Below are 25,016 nucleotides of genomic sequence, written 5' to 3' on the forward strand. Positions count from 1 at the left end.
CTGTGCACCAGAGTCCTGCAGAACTTCCCGAATCACAAATACATGAAAAAAGGCGTTGGTCCGATGTCTGCTAAGGGCCCGGAGAAAATGATTACAAAATTGGAAAAGACAGGTCCTTTTAACGTGCATTGTGGCGTAGGAAGCAAAGCAGTGATTCCGACGTCTGTCGATTATGTGGCCAAAATATTGCGGGTCGAATGGTGGTGTATAAACATGCTGTGCAGGGTTATTTGCCCCAAAAGTTTAACATGCGTGCGAGCATGGTGCATAAAACCTTACGAAACATCCTCCATTGCTACCCGTACATAAGCACGCATGTTCAGGAGCTTTTTCCTTCTAAGATGCCAGCAAGACATACGCTCACTCTGGAATTTCTTTCTCCCACGGACGTGGACAATGAATGGCCATGGAACATTCTGTGGAGAGACGAAGCCCATTTGCATCTCCAAGGATATGTCAATACGCAGAACTGCAGAATGTGGGTAACTGAAAATCCGCACGCACATCAGAGGTGCAAGGGTCAGTGTGTGGTGCGGGTTGACAGTATCGCTTATCATAGGGGCGTATTTTTTCGACGAGACGAGCCGTGGGGCTTGATTTACCTGTACCGTCAATGGTGAACTCTTTGAGAGTCTTCTGCTCACCTACGTCTTTCCAACCCTTCAACAGCGTTGACCTATGACTAGGATCATTTTCATGCAAGATTGCGCTCGTCCGCAATTTTCGAAGCTAGTGAAGCGGCTGCTGCAGAGGCATTCCAAAAATGCTACAATTATTAGCCGTCATTTCCCTACACCCTGGTGGTCCAGATGACCTGATCTTAATGTAATTGACTTCTGGCTGTAGGGTTCTGAGCTGTTGTGCAACGTATTGTTTCCCGATTTCAACTTGTGTCAAAAGACGGTGGACAGCATACTGAACATATCTTGCGCTAATCTCAGGACAGTTAGAAACCGATGTCATTTTTCTTTTTATGCGGTTTTTGGGCCCATGACAATTAAAAGTCGATGTCGTTTTGTATAATTAAAAAACCAAGTATTTTTGCTCAAAAGTGACAGTTCACACTCCTTTTGTGTAATTTATGGACCAAAATAAGGGTAAAATGTTAAATAAATTTTTGTCTGTAACTACTTTATTTCCGAGTTATGAATGTTATTTGTGGTTGGCATTACATCACGGGCCAGTATAGGTGTTTGGCGTGTCATATTCACCTGCATGCCGATAAATACTGCTTTATCGACGGTGCCCCTACATGTTTCAGTCGGGAGGCAAGAGATTACCTCAAAGTTGCTCATCCCCGTAATTGCACAGGTCGGGCACAACCAGTTACTTGGCCCACCTTACATTCAGGTCTTAAATCCTTGACTTCTACCATGTTGCACATTTCAAAGAGCCCATTTGTAGTATTGCAATTGAGAATGTAGCACAAATACAGAAGTGAACTGAAAATAGTTTTGCAACTGTGCAGAATGCGATGAATGGAACCTGCAACATTGCAAGAGCGTTAAGAAGTCGAGCACGTCAGTGTCTTCGTCAACATGGATATCATTTTGAACATGTCCTGCGTAAATCCTGAGGTAAACGTATAGTGAGTAAATCAGTTGAATTTCGGGACCCGTCGTGTCGTTACTTTCCGAGAAGAATTAATTTTGTGTTTGTGTCGCACTTGTGATCCTTACTCTACTGTATAATTGTGAAATAAGGCAATGTCAGTTAAAGCTTTAACATTTTACTCTTATTTTGATGCATGCATTACACACACAAAGTACGTACAGTTACTTTTGATCCGCCCTTTATATGTACTTGAAAACTTGAAATCGAACAAGGCAGAAGGAATAGATAACATTATATCCCAATTTTTAAAATCATTGGGGGAAAGTAGCAACAAAATTATTATTCACGTGAGTGTCTAAAATGTACGAGTCTGGCAATATACCATCCGACTTTCGGAAACATTTTATGCATGCAATTCCGAAGATTCCAAGTGCCAAAAATAGCAAGATTTATCTCACTATCAGCATAACAGCTCATGCATCCAAGTTGCTTACGAGAATAATACACAGAAGTATGGAAAAGAAAACTGAGGATGTATGTGATGCCGATCAGTTTGGATTTAGACTCAGATCTGATGCTGCGGTTGCTAATCAAGAGTAAAGAAAAATCAAGACTCGTTCGTAGGATAATCGACCTAGACCGGATTAAAAAGGTGGTAAGAAGCAATGATGGAAATAAAGGAAAAGTTCAGGAGGGAAATTAAATTTCACGGTAAAATTATTTCAGTGATAAGACTCGCTGACGACATTGCTATCATCATTGAAAGTGACGAGGAATTACAGGACTGCTGAATGTAATGGTCTAATCAGCGCAGAATATGGATTGAGAATAAATCACATAAAGACGAGAAGTAACAGAAAGTAGAACAGCGAGAATCTTAACATCAGGACTGGCGGTCACGAAGTAGATGAAGTCAGGAATTCTACTACCTAGACAGCAAAATAACCAATGCCGGTAGGAGCAAGGAGGACATCAAAAGGAGACTAGCACTGAAAAAAAAGGCTTTCATGGTCAAGAGAAGCCTACTAATATCAAATACAGGTCTTACTCGAAGAAGACGTTTCTGAGAATGTGCATTTGGAGCACAGCTTTATATGATTGCGAGGCATGAACTGTGGGAAAACCGGAACAGAGGAGGACCGATGCATTTGAAAAGTGGTGCTACAGAGGAATGTTGAAAATTAGGTGGACTGTTAAGGTAAGGTATGAGTAGGCTGTACGCAGAATCGGCAAGGAAAAGCTTACGTGGGAAACAGTGACAAGATGAAGTGATAGGATGATAGAACATGTGTTAAGAGATTAAGACATCAAGGAATAACTTCCTTAGTGCAAGAAGGTGGAGGGTAAAACTTGTATGGAAGACAGAGATTGGAATACACGCAGCACGCAGCAAATAACTGGGAACATAGAATGCACGTACTACATTGAGACGTAAAGGATCTACGAATTTGGGTGCGACGAGTCATTATTATAGTGAACGGCGTATGCCGACTGCGAGAATCGGACATACCGTGCTACGAACGCATCTCTGTGTCTTACCGTACTAAAGATTTTGTTTTATGGACTCTTTGTGAAGGAAGTGGAGAGATCGGACGTGTGAGAGGAGGAGAGGGATTATATTGTTGTGAGACGCCATTACGGTGTATAGTAAATGTTGAAATAGTGTTTTGCACAAAATAAAAAAATGTAATAAGTAACATCAAGTATTCAAGGTGTGTATGTCTTCATACTGAAATTAGGTAATTATAACGGTACAGAGACGTTGATCGCTCGGAGGTGAAGTTTGGAAGAATAGAGAGAAACTGCATTTTCCACGGTCAGAATTCGTTGAGAGATTATATCCGAATTAATAAACTTTAACTGGTTAAATTGTTGGACCCATCATCCAGACTCATCAAACAACATAAAAGCGCACAGTTGTGCCGAACCATCTGCGTAGCGAGTAAAGGTATTTTCAGATTTGAGGCGGAGTTGATAACGAGGAATTTTCGCGAGATCGCCGCTGCGGAATACATCCTCCTGCTTAGCTGCGTGATAACGTGCTCGCCTTCCATGGAAGCGGGCCCGGGTTTGATTTGCGGCCACGTTGGAAATTTTCTCCGCTCGGGGACTGGGTGTTGTGTTCTCCTCATCATCATTTCATCCTCACCTCCAGCGAGCAAGTTCTCGAATGTGGCGTGCAATGAAATAAGACTTGCTCTTGGCGGTCGAACTTCCCCGAGTAGGGGCCAGGCGGCGAACGGTGCCATACGTTCATTACCATTTTACATCTCTTGCTCTCTTGTGGTATTTAAAACGAAATATTTATATTTTCCACATTTTAAGGAGAGTAAAGACAAAAGGAAAAAAGGAACTTACCTAAACCATCCAAAACCAATAACTAAAAAAAAAAAGCACTCCGTCTTCAACCAACGAGTGGCCTGCCGTGACCATCCGACCGCCGTGTCATCCTCGGTGGAGGATGCGGATAGGAGGGGCAGGTGATCAGCACACCGCTCTCGCGGTCGTTATGATGGTATTCTTGACCGAAGCCGCTACTATTCGTTCCAGTAGCTCCTCAATTGACATCACGAGGCTGAGTGCACCCCGAAAAATGGCAACAGCGCATGGCGGCCTGGATGGTCACCCATCCAAGCGCTGAACTTTGGTGATCAAACGGGAACCGGTGTATCCACTGTGACAAGGACGTTGCCAAAACCAATAACTAAACCAATAATTAAAATACAAGCATACATAAGGAATATTTCTTAATAATAATTAATAATAATAAATAAATAAAGAATATTTTTAATTAACTAACCAAGAATAAAAAATCAAAAGTTGGGACAGGAGAGGAATTAGTTGCGGGCCTCATCAAACCAGTCAAAAAACTGATTACTTGACAAAAAAATTTTCCCCTGCGTCAGTAATATGCTGTTCCAATCTGACGTCATTCTGAACAGTGGTTCTTTTTGTAGAGCGTTTTGAAACTGAAACTTCCACTACGGACAGACTACACTTGCGGCAGCTCTTTGTAGAACGCCACATAACGCTTCGTAATTTGCCACGTTGTGGGGAAACGTTCTTCGTGAGCGAAGTATTCCAATGCTACCTGTCAATGCAAAGCAGATGGGTTGCCACATATACCGCGTCACGTTAAGTCCTACGTGACGAGACGAGTCTAGCGCTACCCGACGAGACAGAAGTGGGAGAGGCGGCAGACACTACCGGATGGACGTACCGCGGCGGCACACGCCGGCAGTGGCTGTGGGGGCCGACGACGGCCGTGTGATCGCGCCATTACCTGCCGCTCGCTCCCTCATATATATTCAAATCGGAATTTGCATTTCATGGACGCGAGCGGGCGCGCCGCCCGGCACGTAATGCCTTTCTAATTCCCGCGACTCGGCGAGTCGGCGCTCTTGTCGTGCGCGGGGGTGGCGGGGGCGGCGGTGGCGGCGGCGAGACGGGCAATCCGAGGCGCCCACGCCGGCGTCGGTGGCGGCCGGAGGGAAAGGGATTTGTCGCGGCGCCTGGCACGCACCGCCTGCGAAAGAGCGCAAACTTTCGTCGGGCCTCCGCTGGCGAAGGCGCTGTAAACAAGCAGGAGCAGGTGTGGAACCCACTGGAGAGCCGTTCCGAGAGCTCTGTTGTGCTTATAGGCGCGAAGAGTTGTGCATTTTTGTGTTTGTTATAACTCGGGTATATTTATGTTTTACAGTAGGAGTTTCTAAGGGTACGGATGTAGACACGTTCAATGAGAAACCTAAAGAACTTTCAGCATTGCAGCTCGTCAGCAATCGTAAGTATCGAAATAATTATGAAAAATCCGCCTCGATTGCACGAACTAACTGGTGTTTACGTAGGTTTCAGCGTGGGTAACCACGCCTTCTCCAGAACAAATATAAAACAGCTTGCCTAAATAGGCATAGTCAAAGGCTAAAATCAACACCTGCAGCGGCAAGACCCCATAATTTTTTTTACAAATACACGGTACATATGTACCAAGTCAATAATATTACTTATCTCAAACCCATGTGTGCTGCCTCGCCCGATCTAACGTACGATGGTCACAAGCTCTCGCATGAACCATTACGTGTTAAGGGGTTTGGTTAGCCAAGAAGAACACCAATTGTATTTCCTTATTGCTGCGCGCTTTCAGGAGATATTTTATGTATCTTCGTTGGCTTCTATGTAATTACAAGATCATGGAGCCTAGCTATGTTATAAATCTTTAACGTCTTCCGACTACGGCCTGGTTGACCGCTTAGTATTACGGCGATGTAGCGACTATGGTTGTTTCTGCTGCAGATATTATTAGTGCGGTTTTATCCTTTAACAATAGCATAGCCATCATTTAGTTTAGTTCTAATTTCTACCTGATTCTAGGGGCTCCATATTAGCTTGTGGCTGATTTACCATCCGTGCACAAAGTTTGTCGTGCGTTGCTGCCTTAATTCCCGCATCATTGCTTTTATCATTTGCTCAATTTGCTATTTGTGCAACAACTTTTGGCGATCAGTTAGGTCCCGATCCGTGTTAACTTTGCGCATGCGCATGCGCAGTGATTTCGATAGCCGCGCATGTGAGCAGCCTGCGGTGCTTCACGTCGGTGGACAGCCTGTGACCATCGTACGTTGGCTGGTGCGAGGCAGCACACATAGGGTTGAGATATGTAATATTATTAACTTAATACATATCTACCGTGTATTTGTAAAAAAAAAACATTTATGGTGTCTTGCCGCTGTAGGTGTTGATTTTAGCTTTTGACTATGCCTATTTAGGCAAGCTGTTTCATATTTGTTCTGAAGAAGGCGTGGTTACCCATGCTGAAACCTAGGTAAACATCAGGTAGTTTGTGCAATCGAGGCGGATTTTCCATAATTATTTAGAAACCTAAAGCTGCATAGCATTTCTAGAGTATCGAGGAATTCAACGCAGTGACATCCAAATTAGACCAGCTGCGACGTACCGCCACTTACGCTATAGTGTGTGATACACCCTGCAAAATCCGCAGGACAGGACAAGACAGGTAGTTGGAATTGTGTAAAGGGGCCAAAATGGGCGGCTGTCAGTTACACTCGAACACATATAACTTTATTTATTTGACCAAACATTAAAGTGTTAAGTCTTGAACTTAGTTACCGGCTGAATACGCCACAATATCTTTTGAATTAAGGGCACGACCACTTTAATATTTTTTAAAAAAGGCTAAAAGTCATTAATTCAAAATTCAGACGCCAAAAGAATATTTAGGAGGCGGAGGGCCTCACGTTAAGTAAGTTCTATAATTTGGCTGAACGCCCAAAAATCTAAGACTTGAAAAGCAACAACCTTAATTTAAAGTTTGCTGAAGGCCGATATTTTATGACTCAAGGTAAAATTAAATAAAAAAAGCAGAACGCCTGATCTTCAATTAGGCCGAAGGCCCCAAACAGTCTGATGCTGGAAAGACAAAGATCGTTAATTTAAAAACGTCTGAAGGCCCCATGACTTAAAACTCAAGGTAAAATAAATTTAAACAACAAAGCCTTATCTTAAATTAGGCTGAAGGTCTCAAACAATCTAACACTTCAAAAGCACGGAACTTTAATTTTAAAGTGGTTGAAGGTCCATGACTTAAAAGACAACTAAAATAATTTTTAGTTGGCAGAAGGCCCAAGGCTTTACCTTTAAACAATATTTTAATTAGGCTGAAGGCCCAAACAATCTAACACTTGACAAGCAAGGAATTTTAATTTTAAAGCGGATGAAGACCCATGACTTAAAACACCATTAACAACAATTCAACTTTAATTCAAAAGCGTAGGCTATGAGCCATAAAAATACACACAACAGAAAAATAGAAAAAGCAGTGCAGCTAACGGCGCTCAGAAGTTTCGGGGGTCGGCCACAACTTGAAATGCTAACGTTTACTTGGGTGAGACAGGCAGTCGGCCCCACCATTCTCGATCCAACGACAACCTAACCAACAGACAGTCAATGGACCCACCGACAAGGTAACTTGCGCTCCACTCGACGAGCACACAACCGGGAGTTCAATGCAAACGTAAAAGGCATGGACGGCCACAACCATGCATTCATCAAGCTGTCGAGCTACACACCGTGCTGGACAACGACAACACGGTGAGGAAAGGACACTGCCTAAATTTACGTCAATGGCCAGGGCAGGCAACCGGAACGTTAACGGCCACAAGGCAAAAAATTCAGCTGGTGCACTTCAACAGCAAATAACCAAAAACAGAAAGACTCCACCGGACCGTGGCTAAACCTTCGCCAACTCGAACACACACGTTGTTGCTAGTGGGAATGTCCCAACAGCCAACAAAGAGAACCAAACGGCACAATGTGAACAGTATTGACCTGCTGATAAATTAAATTCGAACTCAACTTTCGTGTTCAGGGTCGGTGAGCCACGGACCTCGTAGCAATGGGAACAGCCCCACACACTCCGACACTGCGTACAGACCGCCAGCGGGCCCGGCCAAATACGCCCCGAGGAGATGTCTCGCTATTCTACGCCAACCGACCGACTGCCACACATCAGCACTGGACTGTTCAGTAACAAGGACGAATCACGATTTGGCACACGCAGGCAACCCATAAGCGATCGCCGGCCAACATACACGTCGTCCGACAAGACGACCGACCGACGACCAACCAAAGTGGTCCGCGCTCAGGTGATATGTATCAGCAACGGTCGGGCGAGTCAAGGCTGTCCAGACCTCACTGCAGCCGCCCCCTGACTGAACTCCTGCCGCGTCTCAAGTCAGGTGCGAACTGCACTGCTAACGCTTCCCAACTCACTGGCAGATCTGAACTAACTCCGAACACACGACAACCAGGAAGTAATAGCAGTCAGCAAAGGTAATACGTCAAGGCTTACATTGATAAGGGCCGCTGCTGCCGCTCACGCGCAGGCGAGGCGGCAACTCGGTGACACCAGTAATTGAAATTAACATAACTTGGTGGCAGTACAGTAAAAACAGGATGTCAAATGAGATAGGGCACGAACACAAGGCACGCACGACTCAGTGTGGCTCGCCATTGGTCAATAAATAGTTTCTCTCTCGAACTGTATATAGCATTCCAGCTCTTAATAAGTACAGAGTGGTGTATACAGTGTGGGCCCTCCAAATCCTTGAACGCCATGCGCTTCGCCTTGCCTTCCATATTCGCCTTCCTTCCCCCACACGGCTCCTGTATGACCTGATCCCCTTCCCCCACCTCCTTCTTATCATCCAACATATACCTGCATCCTTTACATTGTCCGCAGGCTTCATCCCCCCATCCTCTGGTTTCCTCCTTCCTCTCCACCTCCCGTCCATTGATGCGCCTCTATTGCTGTATCCCTCCCTCTCTCCACCTCCACACCCTCCATCTCCTTCATCTCCTTCATCAGGGCAAGTTCCAGCGCCTCCCCCTCCCGGATGATGAACTTCGCCTTGACATCTACCCTTCCTTCCAACTATAACCTGGCCTTGTCCCCCCCCCCCACTCACCAGGGCCCCATTTTTCCTCTCCCCTCCTTCTCCCAGAGCGGAATTTCCTCCTTCCCCCCCCCCTTGAGATCCTGCATCCCATCCTTTACTCTTTCCTTCCCACATTCCTCCCTCCCTGGCCCTCTTCAGCGCACCCCCGCCCATCTCCTCCTCTCTTCCCTTCCTCCGGTCTCCCTCGTCTCCTAGCGCCTGGCAGATCGTTTTGATCATCGTCAGTGTGCCACTTCAGTGTTGTGTTTAGTGCTGTTTCTCCTGTACGTGAAGAGGTGTGATTTTGTGTGCTGCCCCGAAGTTTGCTGTCAGTGTTTGTTATGTGCTACGCCATCCGTCGAAACTCCTATGCTCCGATCATACTGTGCCTTGTGTTCTTTTAATTGTCGCAATGTGTGGTTTTTTGTGTGCACTACATTTTTACGGTTTTTATCTCCATTTTACAGTCGCCCCTTTTTTTGTCTATTGCCTTCCACGATGTTCCCCCTTCTTTTATATCTATGTTCACCATATTCTCTCCTTTGTATATTTTTAACTGTCTTCTATTGTTTGTTCTATGTCTTTCGGCTGAAGAGCAGCGCATATGCTGCTGCCAGCCCGCCCCGATGGGGAATTGAAATACAATAAAGAAAAAAAATATACAGTGTGCCAAAAATAAGAAGAAAAACACCAGTTACGCTTAGGATGTTGTGCGGGATGCAAACTGATCTGTTTTCAAGAAGCAGCCCATATCCGGAAATGCGCGGCTTCGGCGCTGCAGGGCGTCGAAGTCTGAGTACGACGGTTGTGACGGTTTGTTCCGATTCTTGGTGCCTGAATACGGAAGGTAGGCAAACTTTAAGTCATGAGTGTGCTCCAGGTGGGCGACATGAGCCTAATATCATTCCTGCTCATGCGACACATTCCTTCACGCAGCCCTTGTGCGCATCCTGCTGGTCTTACGTTAAATCAGTAAGTGGCTCGAAACAGCATATCCAGACACTCCGGGATAATGATGGCATTGAAACAGAGGATGACAAGCGTAAAGCTGAAATACTAAACACCTTTTTCCAAAGCAGTTTCACAGAGGAAGACCGCACTGCAGTTCCTTCTCTAAATCCTCGCACAAACGAAAAAATGGCTGACATCGAAATAAGTGTCCATGGAATAGAAAAGCAACTGGAATCACACAACAGAGGAAAGTCCACTGGACCTGACGGGATACCGATTCGATTCTACACAGAGTACGCGAAAGAACTTGCCCCCCTTCTAACAGCCGTGTACCGCAAGTCTCTAGAGGAACGGAAGGTTCCAAATGATTGGAAAAGAGCACAGGTAGTCCCAGTCTTCAAGAAGGGTCGTCGAGCAGATGCGCAAAACTATAGACCTATATCTCTGTGGTCGATCTGTTGTAGAATTTTAGAACATGTTTTTTGCTCGAATATCATGTCGTTTTTGGAAACTCAGAATCTACTATGTAGGAATCAACATGGATTCCGGAAACAGCGATCGTGTGAGACCCAACTCGCTTTATTTGTTCATGAGACCCAGAAAATATTAGATACAGGCTCCCAGGTAGATGCTATTTTTCTCGACTTCCGGAAGGCGTTCGATACAGTTCCGCACTGTCGCCTGATAAACAAAGTAAGAGCCTACGGAATATCAGACCAGCTGTGTGGCTGGATTGAAGAGTTTTTAGCAAACAGAACACAGCATGTTGTTATCAACGGAGAGACGTCTACAGACGTTAAAGTAACCTCTGGTGTGCCACAGGGGAGTGTTATGGGACCATTGCTTTTCACAATATATATAAATGACCTAGTAGATAGTGTCGGAAGTTCCATGAGGCTTTTCGCGGATGAGGCTGTAGTATACAGAGAAGTTGCAGCATTAGAAAATTTTAGCGAAATGCAGGAAGATCTGCAGCGGATAGGCACTTGGTGCAGGGAGTGGCAACTGACCCTTAACATAGACAAATGTAATGTATTGCGAATACATAGAAAGAAGGATCCTTTATTGTATGATTATATGATAGCGGAACAAACACTGGTAGCAGTTACTTCTGTAAAATATCTGGGAGTATGCGTGCGGAACGATTTGAAGTGGAATGATCATTTAAATTAATTGTTGGTAAGGCGGGTACCAGGTTGAGATTCATTGGGAGAGTCCTTAGAAAATGTAGTCCATCAACAAAGGAGGTGGCTTACAAAACACTCGTTCGACCTATACTTGAGTATTGCTCATCAGTGTGGGATCCGTACCAGATCGGGTTGACGGAGGAGATAGAGAAGATTCAAAGAAGAGCGGCGCGTTTCGTCACAGGGTTATTTGGTAACCGTGATAGCGTTACGGAGATGTTTAACAAACTCAAGTGGCAGACTCTGCAAGAGAGGCGCTCTGCATCGCGGTGTAGCTTGCTGTCCAGGTTTCGAGAGGGTGCTTTTCTGGATGAGGTATCGAATATATTGCTTCCCCCTACTTACACCTCCCGAGGGGATCACGAAAGTAAAATTAGAGAGATCAGACCGCGCACAGAGGCCTTCAGACAGTCGTTCTTCCCGCGAACCATACGCGACTGGAACAGGAAAGGGAGGTAATGACAGTGGCACGTAAAGTGCCCTCCGCCACACACCGTTGGGTGGCTTGCGGAGTATAAATGTAGATGTAGATGTAGAGCTTCCGCAGTCTGCCAGTTGAGTAACGTTGCTGGCAGAAGTGCGACATGTACCGGTACAAAGCTGTGGAAATGACCTACATGGTGCTTGCATGCGGCAGAGTAAATTGCAATGGAAAGAACTGCCGCAAGCCTAATAAGTTTCACGTCGCGTTTTTTTTATGTAAATCAATAACTACCTACAGTTTGTTAGAATCTGCGTTTCGTCAAATCTGGTCGGGAGGTCACACTACCACTTCGTTTTCGAAACACAAGCGTAATTTTGTGTTCCGAACTTTTTCTTTCACACTGGCAACAAACTGTAAGTATTTTTTGAAGGACATCATCTTTACGCCAGTGACTGTTATAAGTTTTTATTACTAATAAAATAATACTTACAACAGTCACAGGCGTAAAGATGACGTCCTTCAAAAAAAAATTTATGACTGTGAATCCCACCTAAAACAAGTTTATAAACTGTAAGTAATTGATTACATAAAGAATACATGACGTGAACTGTTTGATAAAACTGTATCGTTCTAGATTCCACTGAAGAGGACTTAGAGTAAGAAAAAGACGAAACGAGTCTGGGAAAAATAAATTAAGTTGCAGCAAGGAAAGGCGGTTTTATTTTCAAAACGAGTATTGCCCCAAGATTGTTTGCGGAATGTTTTCCAAACAGACGAATCCCACGTCATTTCACGTTCTCGGCCTCGCAGAGGCGCCTCCGAGAAGCCAGAAAGTTGCACACAGGTATTTTCTGATGTTTGTCCTTCAGTAGGTGCAGAAACATGATGCGGGTGTTCCATGCTTGGCTTGAACACCACAGCTGGAGGAGGACCTTCTGACAGTGAAGAGGAGCCAGCCACCAACACTCGTCAGGGGGCAGAGGCGCTGCACTCGGGTAAAGGAGCCTGTGGAGTTTTATTTATTTATTTTTATTTATTTATTTATTTAACCTGGCAGGATTAGGGCCATCAGGCCCTCTCTTACATCTAACCAGGCATTCTACTTATTTTACATTCATACGTTTTAGTAGGCATGTTAAACTACATCTAGTACAAAAAGTGAAATAAACAATTAGAAATACATACATATAGAGTTTATATTCTTAGATCATAAGTACTGTTATAATTAGACAATTATTGAAGAGACAAATTTTAGATAGGAGTGCTGGCAGCAGGGAGTATGAGGGAGACTCATGGTGAAGGGAGGAGAAGAATAGAGAGACATGATGAAACATAATTAAGGAGAAATAAAGGAAAAGAAGATCGCGTGGCTAATAGAGATAGATGAAGAGGATGGCATCTCAGGAGCAAGATAGGAGACGCTATCTTTGCTATTTGACGGATGAGAGGATTGGCCTGGTACATTAATTTTGTGGAGAACTTTATGAAGATGATAGTAGGAAATGCTTCAACTTCTTCTTAAAAGCAGCAGGAGATTGAATTTTGCGCAAGGTAAGGGGCAGTTTGTTTCAGAGGCGGACAGCGGCAACTGAGGAGGAGTTTGCAAAAGTTTTTGTTTTGTGAGTGGGCACAGTTAGGATACCAAATAAGAGTGACCTCGTGTTTCGATTATGATGGCATGACAGGTTTTTAATCTCTGAAGCAAGGTACTGGGGTGCTTGCGCGACGAGGAGTCTGTGAAGTAGACATAGAGTGTGATAGTCACGCAATTTGTCCGGCCGCAGCCACCATAGCTCGGAGTATGGCGGCTGCAGTGTAACACGTGTTAAGTTCGGCTCGCGAAATTTAGTTGATTTCGAAGGTGTTCTCGTAGGTGGTGTTGTCTAGTACAAGTGGAAATCGTGTAAACAACAGTGTTCTGTGCAGTAGTGCTATTTTTTTCTGTGCTCCGCCAATATCTTCGAGAAAATGGTAAACAGAAGAGTCAACAGCAGCGCGTCCAGCAGCGGGGAAGCAGCAGGTGCGGCGGGTCTGCTCTTGGCGGAAGGTGCGGCCGCGGCTCCCGGTATAGCGGAGCTGGTCCGCTCTGAGGTAAACGCTGCGCTTCGCGATAAAAACAATCTCGATCTGATAGCAGGCACTATATCAGATACTGTAACGGCAGCAGTATTGGCCAAAATGCGTGAAACTGTTGAGGCCAATACTGCCGAAATTACAGCACTAAAAAAGTCTGTGTCTGAATACGAGAAAAAGGCACGAGAGTTGGAAGTGAAACTATCTGCCGCAACAGACGAGCTAGAACAGTACCAAAGGCGAAATAGTCTACGACTGTTTGAAGTAGCAGAAAATAAGGAAGAAGACACGGACAACCTGCTTATAGAGGTTGCGCGTGAAAAATTAGGTGTTGAAGTGACCAAGGCAGACATTGACAGGAGCCATCGGGTGGGACGAAAACTACCAGGTGCTACCAAACCTCGTCCAATAATAATTAAATTTCTCTCGTACCGAAAAAGGGCAGAGATCTTTACCCAGAAGAAGAAGTTAGCAAGGACAGGGCTTACAATAAGGGAAGATCTGACACACGAACGGCTAAATATTTTAAACAGTGCCATATCCCATTTCGGTCTTCAGAATGTGTGGACTCAGGATGGCAGAGTAATCATTAAGACAGCAGCTGGAAAGAAGACAGTCACAAACATGGCAGAACTGAATAGTATTAAGTGAAGCTACTCGAGCCAAAAGTGCAAACTTAACACCATTTGCAAATTGTAACAGCCCTATACTCAGATATAGTCTTGTAATTGTATTAATTTTTTCAATTATACCCATATTTGTACCTTCAACTAATTGTTTTTGTAACTGTATTAACTTTTCACTATTTTTTTGTGTCTGTAGCTCTAACCATTACTTAATTTTAGTTACTGCTAGTACTTTTTTCATTTTCTCAGTTTATTCTCTTCCATTCTGTAATAGTTCTATTGCAATTATTACTCTCTCCTTTAGTTCAGTAATCACCCATCTCTTCGGTTTAAATTGTTCATAACAAAAATCACCATCAGTATCACTTTAGCAAATTTCAATCCATTTGTCCATGAACACTGGCTCCTCTTCAGGAGCAAGTCCTAGCGTTACGGGAGAAGAACTTCCCACGACGGGTACTGTTTGCGCAATGCTATTTACAGTAATGCATACTCCAGCTACAATTCCCGAGCTTGGTGCTGTTCACCGATGAATGCATGTTAAACCTGGGTGACATACATGTTTGGACAGACGAAAGTTCGAGTGCACAGACGATTCAAAATCGCCAACACAGGGTCGGTATTATCATCTGGTGCGTCAAATGCCAGTGAGCCAGCTCTACTGCCAAACAGACTAATAAGATCGATCTACGTCACATTTACTAGAGACGTTTTTGCTATCCTATAGAATGTAGTGCCACCAAGTGTTTGGTTGGACATGTGGCTGCATCACGGACCTGCAGGACACTTTGATGACAATGTGCGGGAGCAAGTCAACGTCGCATATCCAACACTATGGAATGGTAGGGGCGAATCAGTTTCATGGTCGGCAAGTTTGTCAAATCTGGCACCTCTAGACTATTTTCTGTGTGGCACACTGGTAACATCAGTGCAGCACCTTATTGCTCGGGTTGTGGGGCAGCGGGTAGATAATCACAGTGGTCGATACTTTCGTAATGTCGTTATGAAAAAACACATGAATCTTCTTTGCATGCTTTACATCTACCTTCTTTGTTTACAAGAGCCTTAAAACTATTTTTGCAGTCAGCCACAAAGCGACGGAGAACAAACTGGCCATAATCTCTAGTCTGCAACTCCACAGTAGTCCTTTTCTCACTGAAAGAAAATGATTCTACTTGCTATTTAACTAGCGAGATCAGGAAGTATGACTACAAATAAAAGTTTAGAATTTTAGCTGATTGATATATACAGCAAATGTTCACACACATGAAATAGAAATTTCATTCCTAACTAATATCCCCGACGGATACGGCAACAAATATTTTGGTTTTTATATAACTAGAGTTAAGTTTCCTTTAGTTATTGAAAAAGGTATAGCTCGACTGCGTTTAAAATTTGCGAGCTAGAATTTTTGGAACGGACCGACAGTAGAACATGACCTCTGAACTGTTCCTCTAAGATTCCTTGTACCCTTAGTAATTTACAATACATTCTGGAAACATAGAACATCTGTAATATAGCATTACTGAAATCAGGTGCCGTAGTTAGAACTTTCTATTACAGACAAAAACACAGCGAGGTAGCGCAGTGGTTAGCACACTGGACTCGCATTCTGGAGGACGATGGTTCAAACCTGCGTCCGGCCATCCTGATTTAGGTTTTCTGTTATTTCCCTAAATCGCTTGAGGTAAATGCCGGATTGGTTCCTGTGATGGCGCACGGCCGCCTGATCCCCACATCCTTCCCTAATCCATTGGTACCAATGACTGTTGGGTCCTCACCCCCCCCCCCTCCTTCCCCCAAAAAATCAACCAACCAACCTACAAATAAAAATTATATTTAATGTTCGATGAATAAGGGTGTTTTCGTTAAAAATGTGGTTTTTAATACATAACTTGAAAACTAATGGAAGTAGCATATTGGTATCACAGGTGTAAGGTTTCTTACGTGTAACTGAGGTTACATACGAATTTTCATCTTTGTCAGCCTATATTAAGCGTCTTCAAATTTTCGTAAAAACGCAGATTTTAACTGAAATATTGCTCTAATAAAGTTGAGAGTAGTAACTTTTAATTGTGACGTACTTTCGCACATTCTGAGCAGACTTTGGAGGTATGCAGTTCGCAACCTGTTTGTACTGGAGACAGTACGACGCGCTATTCATGTTGGGTTTACTGATTGACGTAATATGGAACGTACATCCATCTCACATTTCGATGCCCCTCCGGATATGGATTTCTTGCTGAAAACCAATCAGTTTGCATTCTCGCACAACACGCTAAGCGTTGCCGGTGTTTTTTGGAACAACCCGTATATTGTGTGGGTTTCTCAATGAAAAGGAATCTATGCTTTATTGTATGCTTTATAGTGTGTGTACATATTGATATCATTCTGCGCTATTTATGTTATCAAAAATCGAAAATAATCCAATAAAAACTACCTTTAATCATCGTACTCAAATAAAATAACCTTTCCTAGAGGGCCCATAGACAAAAAAAGGACTATAGTACTCGAGTCTAAATTATATTTTAGAAACCACTGCAGTTTATAAGGAATATCAAGTCGAAGCATTTATTTACCACTAAAGTTCACTTGAACTATATTATAATATTCTCACTGTGGAGACAGTCGTTATCTTCAGTCCTGGGACATAAACTGAAGACTGGAAGTCTCATACGTCCTATGTGCCATATCACACATTTGTCAGGTAAATCTAAATATATCGCATCTCTTTTTGCACAAAACCGTTTTGCATTCAAAAAATTAAGGTATTCGGATACCACAGTATTATGCCACCCACTTTCTCTCTGTGAAGTAAGACGAGACCAAATAGAATATAAATGATTTATTAAGAATTTTGTAACTCCCGCACCAGGGAACTGACTCGTTCTAAGTGTGAATTAGAATATCTGTTTCAAGTCCCATTTAGTACTGAGGTACTACGTTTTATTTGTGGTAAAACAAGTACAGAAGCGTGGCATGGTTGTATTAACAAGTAGACCTGTAGACAATAAAATTCATTTGTCATACATTTCAACTTTTTGAAAGGAACTAGCAAAATTAAATTCAAGGAAAAGACTTTTAAAAGTGACTTGTTTCCTTACGTAGCTCCAGTACGTTGTAAAGCTGACTGTAAAACTCGCTGTACTGTTGTGGAGGAAATAGCAGCAACATCAAGAGGCGTTACAATTCTGAAACTGATAACATTACTGGGCTTTCAGATGAAGTAGGGCGTCGGATACATGAAACATTGTCTTTCCTCTTTTGAATCAGTTGTTTGCATTGATATTACGAGTATATAGAATGGGTTCATAGCTTTAGTTGACTCAATAATCTGAAACAAATGCCTTGCTTATCTTTTATCGTTTCTTAATAAGTATGAAATCTCTTTCAGAGCACATAAACTTGTTTCCATTCACCAAATACTTGTGTGTTATCTTTTTAAAGCATCCCAGACCAAGTGTACGAGACCTTGATGCATGGCATTTGGGACTGCCGAGAGAAGTATCGTTTGGCACAAAGGCCATGTTTGAAATATTTTCTCTATGGTGTGGCACCTGAAATAATTCTAGGGACATGCTAGAGAGTACTGAAAAGCCCGCTGAAGTGGCCTAGTGGCTCTTGGCGCTACAGTCGGGAACCACGCGACCGCTACGGTCGCAGGTTCGAATCCTGCCTCGGACATGGATGTGTGTGACGTCCTTAGGTTAGTTAGGTTTAAGTAGTTTTAAGTTCTAGGGGACTGATGAATTCAGAAGTTAAGTCCCATACTGCTCAGAGCCATTTGAACCATTTGAAAGTACTGAAAAGACAACAGCACCGTAAACACGGTTTGTGAAGAAATGGAAATTAGAGCATTTGGTATATCCACTCCTTAATTATATTCGAAATAGGTACTACATCTAGACATTGCCAAGTGTGTAGTTGTCAATATCATCTCCTCTATATTCGACTTTGGCCTCAAAATCCTCGCAGATCACGCAGATTATGAGTCACAAACGAGATTCAGAAAATTTAGCAGTCAATTTATGGCACGCAATACATGTAATTATTTAGGTTCACGAATGTTTCACAAGTAAATATCCGAAGAGCACCACAAATGTAAACAACTCCATAGCGATGTTCCGAAATGCTCGTACAGTCAGAAAATTACAACAGTAGGTGGTTTAATAGGTAAGGTAGCAAGAGCGCTCATGGATGCATAGGTAACTCAAGCGAATTGTGAGTAAAATTTCGTGTGTAGACATTACAGACAAAGCTTTCAAACGGCAGTAGATTTAGGTAGCTGTAACTTTGCGCTTGGAAATACAGTTTCAAGACGAATGTATTGGCTGCAATTCATTTGAGAAGTGTTAAAACGTTTTTACTTTTCAATTGAAGACATAAAGTCTGAAAATAAATCCGTGATCATATTTTTGGCACTTCATTTTACAGGTTTGATAACTTTTTTTTTTTTTTTTTTTTTTATACTGTGACCGGTTTCGGCTACTGCCCTCTTCAGATCATAAAATATTCTGATGCAGTATCAACGTCAAACTAAACATGTAGGTACATAGTACGTGCATTTACTATGTACCTACATGTTTAGTTTGATGTTGATACTACATCAGATAGAATATTTTATGATCTGAAGGCAGCAGTAACCGAAACTGGTCATAGTGAAATATTTTACTTTTAAAGTAGACTTAACCAGTTACGACTTATCCACAACTATTCGAAGTTTCCGGAACCAGTGTACTCTGTCAAAAACAGGTGTAATTTTGATGCCAGGATTTCTGTTGTGGCAGAATAGGTGTTGGGGACGAGCAGAGTTTAAGGCTGCCAAGCATATTCAAATCAGATGACAATGTGCGCTGTTTCTGTAGGTTGATTCAAGTCAGTTGCTTCATATATGTGAGACAGACTGCACAGGTACACAATACCTTTATTAGCAGTCTAGTGCACAATTGCGCACAACACATTGGACAATGGAAAGACGTCTCTGCAAGTCGATCTTTATATAGCTGGTTTCAGGGCCTCAGCTATTCATCTAAAATGTCGAATCAAAACACTTTCTGCCGTCTAAACTTCCAGTTGCTATTTTATCTAAACAACCAGTTTTAGTCTACATTATGACATCTTCAGGCCCACAGACAGACTTGTAGGAAGAATCCCACCTATGGTTCAGTCAAAGTAGGTGCCAGCATTCAATGACTGGTATTCGTGGATTTCGTCTTGACACAGCTATCGCTTCGATCATCACTTGCCAGTCTTTTTATGGAAAAACGTGTTGTGGTTGGGTACTGCGGCAACACAGTCGACAGTAAAAATAAACGAATGGATTCTCTTCCCAACACCCAATGCGTTATCAGGCAGCGAGTGTGCCAGTCCTACATAGTACCGTCATAGGGGACGAAACACGGGTGCGTCATGTGATCTTGTGATGCTTAAGAAGAGGATAGCATCTATGTCGTGGAAACAGCCCTTCCATTACAACAAAACAATGATGTCAATAAATAATGTTACGGCCTCAGTCTTCTGGAGTACACAGGATGTCCGGCTGGATGATTTCCTCTCCCATGGAGAGACAGTCATCGATTACGTCCGTCCACATAGTTAGTTAGTTAGTTAGAAGTAACATACATCATTTGAAAGAATCTTGTATCGAAATGATATAGAAGATGTCAGTATGTGGAATGTATATGCATGATTAGAGATATATTAATGAATATTTTTCTAGTCGTATATATGCTACAACACTTTCCCTTTCAGGTTACAAGTTTTTAAATAAAAAATCATCCATCGAATAGAAGAAGTACTTCCTGAGCACTATCAGCTTTAATAGAAGGTAGTAAATATCGTTTTTTCCTCTAGTGTTGTAGGTATGAACATCACTAGCCTTCTCAAATTCTAACGGATTATTTACGATAAATTTCATTAGCGAATATGGCGTGATGATGTAGTCAATATGTCTCAGTCCTTGGAATGAGGTATATTATTCTTACTGATCGTTTTTCTGCAATCAGTACTTTCTTTATTGTGATGAGGCACCCCATAAAATTATTTCACGAAACAGTGTTGAGTGGAAATATGCCAAACATGCCAGGGGGCTGGTTCCTTTGTTTGCAAGACTAGCAATTATACGAAAAGGAAAAGCATCTGTACTTCGTTTTTTGAGAAGCTCAGTCATATACTTCTTCCAGTTCTATTTGTCATCAATATGTACAGCCACAATTTGGAGCATTCTGCCCTGGTTAATGACTACTGTTCATGTGCTATATAATTTTTTTCTACAACTCTGTTTGTTGTACAGCACTGAACATCGCGTGTTTTCTCAACATTTATGGACAGCCCCATTTTCTGAGAACCACTTAATGAATCTTTTGGAAACAACAATCTCTTTTGTTGCTTACTCTATCTATGGGATTTATTACGAAACCTTCTTGAATGTTAAGTAGATGGGCATTTACATTAAGGCATCGGAATGAATCCAAAATTAAACCCTGTGTGACTGCCCTCATGATTTCTGCACAGTCATTAAAATTTTCCCTCCTTGGAACATCATTTGACTTATTCAGCACGACTTTCTGCATTTTGTTTGCTACTTACTATTCTAATCATTTATATGTAAAGCCATAGTTCAACAAGACTTATGTTTCTCTAAGAAAGTATCATAATCGAAAGATTACATAAAGTAACAGCTGCCGACGGTTTATTACTTAAACCCTGTAGTACTTGATGAGTGAATGTATACACACAATTCTCAGCTGAGCAGCCCTCCCAGAATAAAAACTGTGATATGTTAAGTAAACTGTTTCTACTCGAACGAGAGATTACTTTTGAGTACGTTACTTTCCCGAATTTTTTGAAGAAGATGTCAGCAAGGAAACTGGACTATAATTATCTAAATAATTCCTGTCTCCTTTCTCATAATGCTTCTTATACAGAAACTGACTCGACAAGTCCACCACAGTGTTTTAACAGGTGTCACATCCCAAACACGAGTGTTACTTGGCATTGGGCGACAGAATTTAGTCAGAAAAGGAAAAAGTTGGTGGGCCTAAGTGTGACGGAGTCTTGAGCTGACTAGCTTGTTAAAATTCTCTTATTACAAAAGGCGAAGATTTGAATGAGCACTGAATGACGAAATTGAGTGGTTTACAATTTCTGAGTATATGCAGAGAATAGTCTCAATATGGTATAAATTTGATGTAAATGAGTTCTGTGCACGAAAGACCGAGTCTTTACACACAGACGGTAACTAACTATCAAAATTCCTTCTATTAAAAGAACGTTTCAGTAACAGCCGAGTCTGCACACCTGACACGCAGGGATCCTCAGTTACCCAGCCAGAACTTCATCTACTGTCGCGAACTACTGCCGGTACGTCTGCTCGGCTAATAACTTCGGCTGTATCTGCCAATGCTGCTATCTTTCCACTTCCACCAGCACCAGTCTGTCCTAGCTATCCTCTTGTCTGCTGGCCATGACTCTCCCCTCGAAGCGTCTGCATCTGACTTTTAATCAAATTATGCTTCAACTCTTCTAGTCACTGGCTTCGCGTAACGTTGAAGGGTTCTAGCCATCTCATTGGTTCTAATTACAAACTGTTATTCGAAATCTGAGTGGAGGAGTGGAGAGAGGGAGGATTATGTTGTTAATTCACGTGCTGGACCTGCTATAGACCCTTCACGACGTATGTGGGGCCCATCCATAAATGATATTTATGGCTTACTGTGTTATTCCTTAAGCGTGGCTGGCATCCCCATGGCACCAATGGATGAAAAGATTCCCCCTATGAAACTTAAAGCCTCTGACATATCACGTAAGCCTGTTGTTGTATTCTGGTACTCCTTGCCTGTCTCGTAACTTTTCCTTGATATACTCGTGCTCTTAAGGTTTGGCTGTCATTTCCATGGACACAAGACAAGAACAGCTGGCGGAGGAAAAATGTATGATTTCCTCGGCACTAGAAAACTCAGTTATGTCAACAAATCAACTGATTTTTCTACAGAGAATACCTTGCATGTCAGTATTGAAAGCTTAGGAGAAAGAGCTGCAACACATACTTCCTACCAAGCTCAAAAAATGTTCAAAAGTGTGTGACATCTTATGGGTCATCAGTCCCTAAGCTTACACACTACTTAACTTAAATTATCCTAAGGACAAACACACGCACCCATGCCCGAGGGAGGATTCGAACCTCCACCGGGACCAGCCGCACAGTCCATGACTGCAGCGCCTTAGACCGGTTTTTTCCCGCTTTCATTCGTTGTATCTTCTCAGGGCGGACGTCGTAAGACACCCATTTAAGTTCGTTGTTGATTCATTAACTCAGTTTCTTTATTACAAAGAACATGCTGAGCTACCGTGCCCGCTAAATTTTTTTGGCAGATGTAACCCATCTGCTAATCCCGCGCGACCTACCAAACTCAGCAAACAAAAACAAAGTCGGTATGCGTAATGTTAGTGGACGTGGACCGTAAGATGAAATGCACAAGGAACTAGATTATACGATAACAGATTCCACGCCGTTTTTCGTTTCTCAGATTGGAGATAATAAGAGTAATAACAGGTTACACGAGTACCAATAAAAGAGATATTAATACACTCTCCAAGGTCATACTTCTGCCTCATTGAGGCCATTGTACATGTATTAACGGCTTATTATTATTAAATCCATACAAGAAAAATTTCTCCGTAATCAGTTACGAAAATTACAGTTTACTTTCAGCGTAGAGTCCATGACTAACACAATTGCTAAATGTATTATTCGCCGTGTCACATATATCTGTAAAAGAGGACATCAAATTTTTGTGATTGTCTTATGTATCAACATGTGTTCATCGTTAGGGTTTGTAAAATTAATTTACCTTTTTCCGTCATCAGACTTTTTTTGATGCGGCCCGCTACGAATTCCTCTTCTGTGCCAAGCTGTTCATCTCAGAGTACCACTCGCAACCTATGTTCTCAAGTATTTTCTGGGTATATTCCAATCTCTGTCTTCCTCTACAGTTTTTTCCCCTCTGCATCTCCCTCTAGTACCTTGGAAGTCATTTCATAATGTCTTAACAGATGTCCTGTCATGCTGTTCCTTCTCCTTATCAGTTTTTTCCACATATTCCCCTCCTCTCCAATTCTGTACAGAACCTCCTCGTTCCTTACCTTATCAATCCACATTATGTTCAACATTCGTCTGCAATACCACATCTCAAATGCTTCGATTCTCTGCTACTCCAATTTTTCCCAACAGTCCATGTTTCACTATCATAAAATGCTGTTATCAGAAATACCAGGAGATTTCTCTTGGCCAGAAGTGCCCTTTTTGCCAGTGCTAGTACCCGTGGGGTAGCGTCTTTGATTCATAATCAAAACGTCTTCGGTCCCGGGTTCGATCCCCGCCACTGCCTAAATTTTGATAAATAATCGGCATTGGCGGGCGAAGACTTCCGGCATCAGAAGTAACCCTCATTCTGCCAACCGCCTTGTGAAAGAGGGCGGAGGAGCGGATAGAGGTTCAGGGCATTCTCTTGTCCTAGGGGTGGGAAATTGCCCCTAAAGGCGGAAGAATCATCAATGATCAACGACATGAGGATGCTGAAGGCAATGGAAACCACTGCATTAAAGACACGTAACGTGTATCCACAGGACATGTGGCCTGTAATTGAAGAAGTGTCATGATGATCTCACCATTAGCAAAAGATTCCTGAATAGTCCCCTATTCGGATTTCCGGGAGGGGACTGCCAAGGGGGAGGTTACCACGACAAAGCGACTGAATAATCTTCGAAAGGATAACGTTCTACGAGTCGGGGCGTGGAATATCAGAAGCTTGAACGTGGTAGGGAAACTAGAAAATCTGAAAAGGGAAATGCAAAGGCTCAATCTAGATATAGTAGGGGTCAGTGAAGTGAAGTGGAAGGAAGACAAGGATTTCTGGTCAGATGAGTATCGGGTAATATCAACAGCAGCAGAAAATGGTATAACAGGTGTAGGATTCGTTATGAATAGGAAGGTAGGGCATAGGGTGTGTTACTGTGAACAGGTCAGTGACCGGGTTGTTCTAATCAGAATCGACAGCAAATCAACACCGACAACGATAGTTAGGTATACATGCTGACGTCGCAAGCTGAAGTTGAAGAGATAGAGAAAGTGTATGAGGATATTGAAAGGGTAATGCAGTATGTAAAGGGAGAGGAATATCTAATAGTCATGGGCGACTGGAATGCAGTTGTAGGGGAAGGAGTAGAATAAAAGGTTACAGGAGAATATGGGCTTGGGACAAGGAATGAAAGACGAGAAAGACTAATTGAGTTCTGTAACAAGTTTCAGCTAGTAATAGCGAATACATAGTTCAAGAATCACAAGAGAAGGAGGTATACTTGGAAAAGGCCGGGAGATACGGGAAGATTTCAATTAGATTACATCGTGGTCAGACAGAGATTCCGAAATGAGATACTGGATTTTAAGGCGTACCCAGGAGCAGATATAGACTCAGATCACAATATAGTTGTGATGAAGAGTAGGCTGAAGTTCAAGACATTAGTCAGGAAGAATCAATACGCAAAGAAGTGGGATATGGAAGTACTAAGGAATGACGAGATACGTTTTAAGTTCTCTAACGCTATAGATACAGCAATAAGGAATAGCGCAGTAGGCAGTACAGTTGAAGAGGAATGGACATCTCCAAAAGGGCCACCACAGAAGGTGGGAAGGAAAACATAGGTACAAAGAAGGTCGCTGCGAAGAAACCATGGGTAACAGAAGAAATAC

Source organism: Schistocerca cancellata, chromosome 1 (genome assembly GCF_023864275.1).
Source record: "Schistocerca cancellata isolate TAMUIC-IGC-003103 chromosome 1, iqSchCanc2.1, whole genome shotgun sequence".
In the NCBI taxonomy this organism is placed as follows: Eukaryota; Metazoa; Arthropoda; class Insecta; order Orthoptera; family Acrididae; genus Schistocerca; species Schistocerca cancellata.